This window comes from Arachis ipaensis, chromosome B5, assembly GCF_059453495.1.
Source record: "Arachis ipaensis isolate K30076 ecotype BB chromosome B5, ASM5945349v1, whole genome shotgun sequence".
NCBI classification, from domain to species: domain Eukaryota; kingdom Viridiplantae; phylum Streptophyta; class Magnoliopsida; order Fabales; family Fabaceae; genus Arachis; species Arachis ipaensis.
In genome coordinates this window covers 44693046-44702895 of record NC_142440.1, presented here as the reverse complement: position 1 = coordinate 44702895, position 9850 = coordinate 44693046, and the positions used below count along the sequence as shown (strand labels likewise).

At 40.7% G+C, this 9850-nt stretch overlaps 2 non-coding genes across 2 annotated transcripts; one reads left to right on the top strand and one right to left on the bottom strand.

Moving 5' to 3' along the window:
- Positions 1-537: 537 nt before the first annotated feature.
- On the bottom strand, positions 538-641 carry LOC148564031 (small nucleolar RNA R71). Its single transcript, XR_015884836.1, has one exon. It is a non-coding gene; the product is annotated as a small nucleolar RNA R71 (small nucleolar RNA).
- Positions 642-8609: 7968 nt separating this feature from the next.
- On the top strand, positions 8610-8717 carry LOC148564030 (small nucleolar RNA R71). Its single transcript, XR_015883962.1, has one exon. It is a non-coding gene; the product is annotated as a small nucleolar RNA R71 (small nucleolar RNA).
- Positions 8718-9850: the final 1133 nt, after the last annotated feature.

Genomic DNA, 9850 nt, shown 5'->3' with positions numbered 1-9850 from the left:
AGAACTATTTCACGTATTAGGCGAGCTCGGCGTCGGTTAGCCTCTGAGGGTGGTAAAGTGATTGTTATCAATTCACGAGTCTCATCTGAGAGCGAATCTGAACTGCCATATGAGAGCGAAACAAGCTCCTTTACTACTGATTCAGTTGATTCACATGCAGATAGAATGGCAGCACCTAGGAGGATTACTCTCCAGGAAGCTGGAGCTCCAGACTTTACACTGCAGCCGTATCAAGTGCATCATCTAACTCTGGCTGCAGATTTTGAACTGAAGACTGCACTAATCAACTTGATGCCCAAGTTTCATGGCTTACTTGCTCAGGAGCCTATCAAGTACCTAAGGGATTTTCAAACTGCCTGTTCTACTGTTAGGCGTCATGGTGCAAATGAAACTTCTATTCTGTTAACCGCCTTCCCATTTTCTCTTGAGGGAAAGGCGAGTGAGTGGTACTACTCCCAACCTGAAGCAACTGTTACCAACTGGGATACGCTCAGGAGAGAATTATTGGAAAAATACTTTCCAGCTAAAGTTACAGATAGATTGAGGAAAGAGATCTCCTACATTGCTCAGGGTGAATTGGAAACTCTCTATGAGTACTGGGAGCGCTTTAAGAACCTTCTAGACGCATGCCCCCATCACATGATTGACAGGCTAGTGTTGTTCAGTAATGAGTCCAATTCACACTCCATTCAAAAATTGGTGAATTAGTTCTTTTGGCAAGCACGCCAAAGTTATCGTCAAGTAATAACCCACAGTGGAGTGGGATCGTATCCACAGAGATTGGCAAATTCAATTAGTTTTAATTGATTAATGAATTAGTCAAGTAGATCAATAAGATTGTGAAGTGCAGAATTGTAAATGACATAAATGTAAATGACTAGAATATAAAGAAAAGCAATAAAGTGCAGAAATATAAATGGCAGAATGTAAAGTGCAGAATCATAAATGACTTGAATGTAAATGGGAATGGGGAATTGCTGAATGTAAAATTAAGCTATAGAGAAATAGATAGATAAGAATGGGGAAATTCATTGAGATTGGGAGATGTTGTCTCTTTGGATCAAATCTAGCCTATATCCTCTTCAATCATGCAACTCATTGACCTCTTGGCAATCATGATTGATTGAGCCCCAATCCCTTGGTGACTCAATCTCTTAGATCTTGATCACTAGCCAATTCCTTGGTCTAATTGCTCATGAAGAGAGATATGTTTGGTCCCTGATTATACCACACACCATTATAGGTCCAAGTAGAGGGATGATTATATGTCACATATCCAAACACCAAAACCCAGATTCTACTCAAGTGTGAGAAGGGATTTCAAGCATGGTTTCATGTTTCCTTTCCCAAGGTTCCCATGAAACCCAATTGCATTCAATCTCTTTTCCAAGATAATTGAACACTAAGCATTAAGAATGAAATTCCTTCTAGCAAATCAAAGAGAAGATGAAGAGAAGAAGAATTTCACTATTATCAATCCATCAAGTACAATAGAGCTCCCTCTCTCAATGAGAGGGAAGTTAGCTACTCATAGCTCAAAAAGTACTCAAAAGTGAAGTGTAAAAGAGGATCTAAAACCAACTGCTTAACCCCCTTCTTTAGTACTCCTTGGGGGTATTTATACTACTCCTAGTAAAATAAAAGAATTACAAAAGTGAAAAAGGAAAATTACATTTTGGAGGGAAAAGAAAACACTCAATAAGCGTGACTTCTCAGCTGGCGTGTGGCTGGCGCTTTACTGGTGTGCACGTGCCCTTCATTTCTTGCTTGGCGTGCCACGCCTAATCCTTCAAGTGGCACGCTCATCTCGCTATCAACCTTGGCGTGCCACGCCTTCGAACTCAAGTGGCACGCCATAGTGGGATTCTTGTGTTGGCGTGCCATGCCTTCGAACTCAAGTGGCACGCCCTTTGCCTTTTTCCACTTTTCTTTGCCTCTGAAAACTTGAACTGGCGTGCCATGCCCTTGCTCTATGCTTGGCTAAGCTTCTCTGGAAAGTTGCATTAGCGTGGCTGGTGCACGAAATTGTGATGTCCAGGCTCAAACACTTTAATTATGTAAAATTCATGGCTCTTTCTTTCCCTGGCAATGGCGCCAAGAACATGGTGCCAATACCATGGTTCACAACTTCGATACAACTAACCAGCAAGTGCACTGGGTCGTCCAAGTAATACCTTACATGAGTAAGGGTCGAATCCCACGGAGATTGTTGGTATGAAGCAAGCTATGGTCACCTTGTAAATCTCAGTCAGGCGGATATAAAATAATTATGGAGTTTTCGAATTTAATATAATAAAATAGGGATAGAGGTACTTATGTAAATCATTGGTAGGAATTTCAGATAAGCGAATGGAGATGCTTTTCGTTCTTCTGAACCTCTCCTTTCCTGCTATCTTCATCCAATCAATCTTACTCCTTTCCATGGCTGGCTTTATGTGATACATCACCACTGTCAATGGCTACTTTCGGTCATCTCTCGGGAAAATGATCCAATGCCCTGTCACGGCACGGCTAATCGTCTGGAGGCATCACCCTTGCCAATGGCTTCATCTTATCCTCTCAGTGAATAATATGCTCACGCACCCTGTCACGGCACGGCTATTCATCTGTCGGTTCTCGATCATGCTGGAATAGGATTTACTATCCTTTTGCGTCTGTCACTAACGCCCTGCAATCGCGAGTTTAGAGCTCGTCACAGTCATTCATTCATTGAATCCTACTCGGAATACCACAGACAAGGTTTAGACCTTCCGGATTCTCTTGAATGCCGCCATCATTCTAGCTTACGCCACGAAGATTCTGGTTAGGAGATCTAAGAGATATTCATTCTAGCTTATTTCATGTAGAACGGAGGTGTTTGTCAGGCACATGTTCATAGGGGAGAATGGTGATGAGCGTCACACATAATCATCACCTTCATCACGTTCTTGGGTGCGAATGGATATCTTAGAAGTGAAATAAGATGAATTGAATAGAAAACAGTAGTACTTTGCATTAATCTTTGAGGAACAGCAGAGCTCCACACCTTAATCTATGGAGTGTAGAAACTCTACCGTTAAGAATACATAAGTGAAGGTCCAGGCATGGCCGAGATGGCCAGCCCCCTAAAACGTGATCAATAGTCTCCTAAGATGAACAATGGATTAAAACTGAGACCAAAGATCCCAAATGCAATAGTAAAAGGTCCTATTTATAATAAACTAGCTACTAGGGTTTACATGAGTAAGTAATTGATGAATAAATCCACTTCCTGGGCCCACTTGGTGTGTGCTTGGGCTGAGCCTTAAGTGTTGCACGTGCAGGGGCCATTTGTGGAGTTGAACGCCAGGTTTTGATCCATTTCTGGCGTTCAACTCTGGTTTTGGATCCTTTTCTGGCGCTGGACGCCAGATTTGGGCAGGAAGCTGGCGTTGAACGCCAGTTTACGTCGTCTATTCTTGGCCAAAGTATGGACTATTATATATTGCTTGAAAGCCCTGGATGTCTACTTTTTAACGCAATTAGAAGCGCACCATTTCGAGTTCTGTAGCTCCAGAAAATCCACTTTGAGTGCAGGGAGGTCAGAATCCAACAGCATCAGCAGTCCTTCTTCAACCTCTGAATCTGATTTCTGCTCAGGTCCCTCAATTTCAGCCAGAAAATACCTGAAATCACAGAAAAACACACAAACTCATAGTAAAGTCCAGAAATGTGAATTTAACATAAAAACTAATGAAAACATCCCTAAAAGTAACTAGATCCTACTAAAAACATACTAAAAACAATGTCAAAAAGCGTATAAATTATCCGCTCATCACAACACCAAACTTAAATTGTTGCTTGTCCCCAAGCAACTGAAAATCAAATAGGATAAAAAGAAGAGAATATACTATAAATTCCAAACTATCAATGAAACATAGCTCCAATCAAATGAGCGGGACTTATAGCTTTTTGCCTCTTGAATAGTTTTGGCATCTCACTTTATCCATTGAGGTTCAGAATGATTGGCATCTATAGGAACTCAGAGTTCGAATAGTGTTATTGACTCTCCTAGTTCAGTATGATGATTCTTGAACACAGCTTCTTTATGAGTCTTGGCCGTGGCCCTAAGCACTTTGTTTTCCAGTATTACCACCGGATACATAAATGCCACAGACACATAATTGGGTGAACCTTTTCAGATTGTGACTCAGCTTTGCTAAAGTCCCTAATTAGAGGTGTCCAGGGTTCTTAAGCACACTCCTTTTTTTTTTTTGCATTGGACCTTGACTTTAACCGCTCAGTCTCAAGTTTTCACTTGACACCTACACACCACAAGCACATGGTTAGGGACAGCTTGGTTTAGCCGCTTAGACCAGGATTTTATTCCTTTAGGCCCTCCTATCCACTGATGCTCAAAGCCTTGGGATCCTTTTTTATTTACCCTTGCCTTTTGGTTTTAAGGGTTATTGGCTTTTTGCTCTTGCCTCTTGGTTTTGAGAGCTTTTGGCTTTTTCTGCTTGCTTTTCTTTCTATTATTTTTTTTCGCCTATATTTTTTTTTCTGCAAGCTTTGTTCTTTGCTGCTTTTTCTTGCTTTAAGAATTATTTTTATGATTTTTCAGATTATCAAATAACATGTCTCCTAGTCATCATTCTTTCAAGAGCCAACATATTTAACATTCTTAAGCAACAACTTCAAAAGACATATGCACTGTTCAAGCATACATTCAGAAAACAAGAAGCATTGTCACCACATCAATATAATTAAGCTAAGTTCAAGGATAAATTCGAAACTCATGTACTTCTTGTTCTTTTAAATTAAAACAGTTTTTATTTTAAGAGAGGTGATGGATTCATAGGACATTCATAACTTTTAAGACATAGTTACTAACTACTAATGATCATGTAATGAAGACACAAACATAGATAAGCACATAACATAGAAAACGAAAAACAGAAGAAATAAGAACAAGGAATGAATCCACCTTAGTGATGGTGGCGTTTCCTTCTTGAGGAACCAATGATGTCCTTGAGCTCTTCTATGTCTCTTCCTTGTCTTTGTTGCTCCTCCCTCATTGCTTTTTGATCTTCTCTTATTTCATGGAGCATGATGGAGTTCTCTTGATGTTCCACCCTTAGTTGCTTCCAATAATTGTGTGGAAGAAAATGTATCCCTTGAGGTATCTCAGGGATCTCATGGAAATGAGCTTCTTGCGCCTCTTGAGCTCCATGACTGGGCTCTCTTGCTTGCTCCATCTTTTTCTTAGTGATGGGCTTGTCCTCTTTAATGAGGATATCTTCCTCTATGTCAATCCCAGCCGAATTGCATAGGTGGAAGATGAGGTGAGGAAAGGCTAACCTTGCCATAGTGGAAGACTTGTCAGCCACCTTGTAGAGTTCTTGAGGTATAATCTCATGAACTTCCACCTCTTCTCCAATCATGATACTATGGATCATGATGGCCTGGTCTATAGTAACTTCAGACCGGTTGCTAGTGGGAATGATTGAGCATTGAATGAACTCCAACCATCCTCTAGCTACAGGCTTGAGGTCCAATCTTCTTAGTTGAACCGGCTTGCCTTTGGAGTCAATCTTCCATTGAGCTCCTTCTACACATATGTCCATAAGGACTTGGTCCAACCTTTGATCAAAGTTGACTCTCCTTGTGTAGGGGCGTGCGTTCTCTTCCATGTTTGGCAAGTTGAACGCCAACCTCACATTTTCCGGACTAAAATCTATGTATTTCCCCCGAACCATTGTAACATAGTTCTTTGGATCCGGGTTCTTACTTTGATCATGGTTCTTGGTGATCCATGCATTGGCATAGAACTCTTGAACCATTAGGATGCCGACTTGTTGGATGGGGTTTGTTAGAACTTCCCAACCTCTTCTTTGAATTTCATGTCGGATCTCCGGATACTCATTTCTTTTGAGTTTGAAAGGGACCTCGAGGATCACCTTCTTCTTGGCCACAACATCATAGAAGTGGTCTTGATGGGCTTTGGAGATGAACCTTTCCATCTTCCATGACTCGGAGGTGGAAGCTTTTATCTTCCCCTTCTCCTTTCTAGAGGATTCTCCGGTCTTGGGTGCCATCAATGGTAATGGAAAAACAAAAAGCTTATGCTTTTACCACACCAAACTTAGAATATTGCTCGCCCTCGAGCAATAAACAAAAGAATAAAAGAAGAAGAAGAAGAAATATGGAGAGGGAGAGGGAGATGTGGTTTCGGCCAAGGGGAGTGTAGAGGGATGTGTTGTGTGAATTTGATGAAGAATGGAGGTCTTTATATAGGGAAGGGAGGGGGGTTATTGTTCGGCCATATGGGTGGGTTTGGGTGGGAAATTGGTTTTGAATTTTTGAAGGTAGGTGGAGTTTATGAGGTAGGTTTATGGGGAAGAATGGATGGATGTGAGTGGTGAAGAGGTGATGGGGAAGAGTGTTTATGGGGTTGTGTGAGAGAGAGTGGTGAGAAGAAGTGAGTGGAGGTAGGTGGGGATCCTGTGGGGTCCACAGATCCTGAGGTGTTCAAGGATTTACATCCCTGCACCCATTAGGCATGTAAAAATGCCTTTGTACCCAACTCTGGGCGTTCAGCGCCAGGTTGGTGGCCATTTTGGGCGTTCAACGCCCATTTGTGTGCCATTTCTGGCGTTGAACGCCAGAACCATGCCTGTTCTGGCATTCAGCGCCCAGAAGCTGCCCATTTTGGGCGTTCAGCGCCAGAACCATGCTCTGTTCTGGCGCTGAACGCCAGACAGATGCTCCTTCAGGGTGTGATTTTTCTTCTACTGTTTTTGATTCCGTTTTCAATTTTTATATTTATTTTGTGACTCCACATGATCATGAACCTACAAAGACATATAACTAAGGAAAATATAGTTAGATAAATAAAAATTGGGTTGCCTCCCAACAAGCGCTTCTTTAATGTCAATAGCTTGACAGTGGGCTCTCATGGAGCCTCACAGATGTGCAGAGCTTTGTTGAGACTCTCCAACACCAAACTTAGAGTTTGGATATGGGAGTTCAACACCAAACTTAGAGTTTGGTTGTGGCCTCCCAACACCAAACTTAGAGTTTGACTGTGAGGGCTCTGGTTGACTCTGCTTTGAGAGAAGCTTTTTCTGCTTCCTCTCCATGGTTGCAGAGGGAGATCCTTGAGTTTTGAACACAAGGGAGTTCTCATTCCATTGAAGGACTATTTCACCTCTGTCAACATCAATCACAGCTCTTGCTGTGGCCAGGAAAGGTCTTCCTAGGATGATGGATTCATCCTCTTCCTTTCCAGTATCCAGGACTATGAAATCAGTAGGGATGTAAAGGCCTTCAACCTTTACTAACACGTCCTCTACTTGTCCATAAGCCTGTTTTCTTGAACTGTCTGCCATCTCTAATGAGATTTTAGCAGCTTGCACCCCATAGATTCCCAGTTTCTCTATTACAGAGAGGGGCATGAGGTTTATTCCTGAACCAAGGTCACACAGAGCCTTAAAGATCATGGTGCCTATGGTACAAGGTATTATGAACTTTCCAGGATCCTGTCTCTTCTGAGGCAATGTCAGTTGATCCAGATCACTTAGTTCATTGATGAACAAGGGAGGTTCAACTTCCCAAGTATCAATGCCAAATAATTTGGCATTCAGCTTCATGATTGCACCAAGAAACTTGGCAGTTTGCTCTTCAGTAACATCCTCATTCTTTTCAGAAGAGGAATACTCATCAGAGCTCATGAAGGGCATAAGGAGGTTCAATGGAATCTCTATGGTCTCTAGATGAGTCTCAGATTCCTTTGGTTCCTCAGAAGGAAGCTCCTTATTGGTCACTGGACGTCCCAGGAGGTCTTCCTCCTTGGGATTCACGTCCTCCACTCCCCTTGTAGGTTCGGCCATGATGCTTATGTCAATGGCCTTGCACTCTCCTTTTGGATTCTCTTCTGTATTGCTTGGGAGAGTACTAGGAGGGATTTCAGTGATCCTTTTACTCAGCTGGCCCACCTGTGCTTCCAGACTTCTAATGGAAGATCTTGTTTCATTCATGAAACTTACAATGGCCTTAGACAGATCAGAGACTAAGTTTGCCAAATTAGAAGTGTTTTGTTCAGAGTTCTCTATCTGTTGCTGAGTGGATGATGGAAAAGGTTTATTATTGTTAAACCTGTTTCTTCCACCATTATTAAATCCTTGTTGAGGCTTTTAATCCTTCCATGAGAAATTTGGATGATTTCTCCATGATGAGTTATAGGTGTTTCCATAAGGTTCACCTAAGTAATTCACCTCTGCTATTGCAGGGTTCTCAGGATCATAAGCTTCTTCTTCATAAGAAGCCTCTTGAGTACTGTTGGATGCAGCTTGCATTCCATGCAGACTCTGAGAGATCATATTGACTTGCTGAGTCAATATTTTATTCTGAGCCAATATGGCATTCAGAGTATCAACTTCAAGAACTCCCTTCTTCATAGGCGTCCCATTACTCACAGGATTCCTTTCAGAAGTGTACATGAACTGGTTATTAGCAATCATGTCAATGAGTTCTTGAGCTTCTGCAGGCGTTTTCTTTAGGTGAATGGATCCACCTGCAGAAGTGTCCAGTGACATTTTTGATAGCTCAGATAAACCATCATAGAATATATCCAGGATGGTCCATTCTGAAAGCATGTTAGAAGGACACTTTTTGGTCAACTGTTTGTATCTTTCCCAAGCTTCATAGAGGGATTCACCTTCTTTCTGTCTGAAGGTTTGAACATCAGCTCTAAGCTTGCTCAGCTTTTGAGGAGGAAAGTACTTGGCTAAGAAAGCCGTGACCAGCTTATCCCAAGAGTTCAGGCTGTCTTTGGGTTGAGAATCCAACCATAATCTAGCTCTGTCTCTTATAGCAAAAGGGAAAAGCATGAGCCTGTAGACTTCAGGATCTACTCCATTATTCTTAACAGTATCACATATCTGCAAGAATTCAGTTAAGAACTGAAAAGGATCTTCAGATGGAAGTCCATGAAACTTGCAGTTCTGCTGCATCAGAGAAACTAATTGAGGTTTTAGCTCAAAGTTGTTTGCTCCAATGGCAGGAATGGAGATGCTTCTTCCATGTAAATTGGAATTAGGTGCAGTAAAGTCACCAAGCATCTTCCTTACATTATTATTATTTTCGGCTGCCATTTCCTCTTCCTGTTCGAAAATTTCTGAAAGGTTATCTCTGGATTGTTGTATTTTAGCTTCTCTTAATTTTCTCTTCAGAGTCCTTTCAGGTTCTGGATCTGCTTCCACAAGAATGTTCTTATCCTTGATCCTGCTCATATGACAAAGAAGAAGGCACAGAAAAAAATAATAATAATAGAGATCCTTTATACCACAGTATAGGGATCCCTGTGTGAGTAGAAGAAAAGAGAGAGAGACAAAGAATGTAATATAATGAAAGAAACACAACTGTGAGGAGGCTAGAGATGTGAGATGAGATGATAGGATATGAATGAATAAATAGAATAAGATGGGAGAGGGAGAATTTTCGAAAATATTTTTGAAAAAGAGTTAGTGATTTTCGAAAATGGTTTTTGAAAAATGTTAGTAATTTTCGAAAATTTTTGAAATCAAAAAATAAAAAATAAAAATAATTAGTTAATTAAAAAGAAATTTTGAAAAAGAGGGAAGATATTTTCGAAAATTAGAGAGAGAGAGTTAGTTAGGTAGTTTTGAAAAAGTTTAAGAAATAAACAAAAAGTTAGTTAGTTAGTTGAAACAAATTTTGAAAAGATAAGAAGTTAGGAGGTTAGAAAAGATATTTTGAAACCAACTTTTTTTGAAAAAGGTAAGATAAGAAGATATTTTAGAAATTAGTTTTGAAAAAGATTTGATTTTTAAAATCACAATTAATGACTTGATTCATAAGAAATCACAAG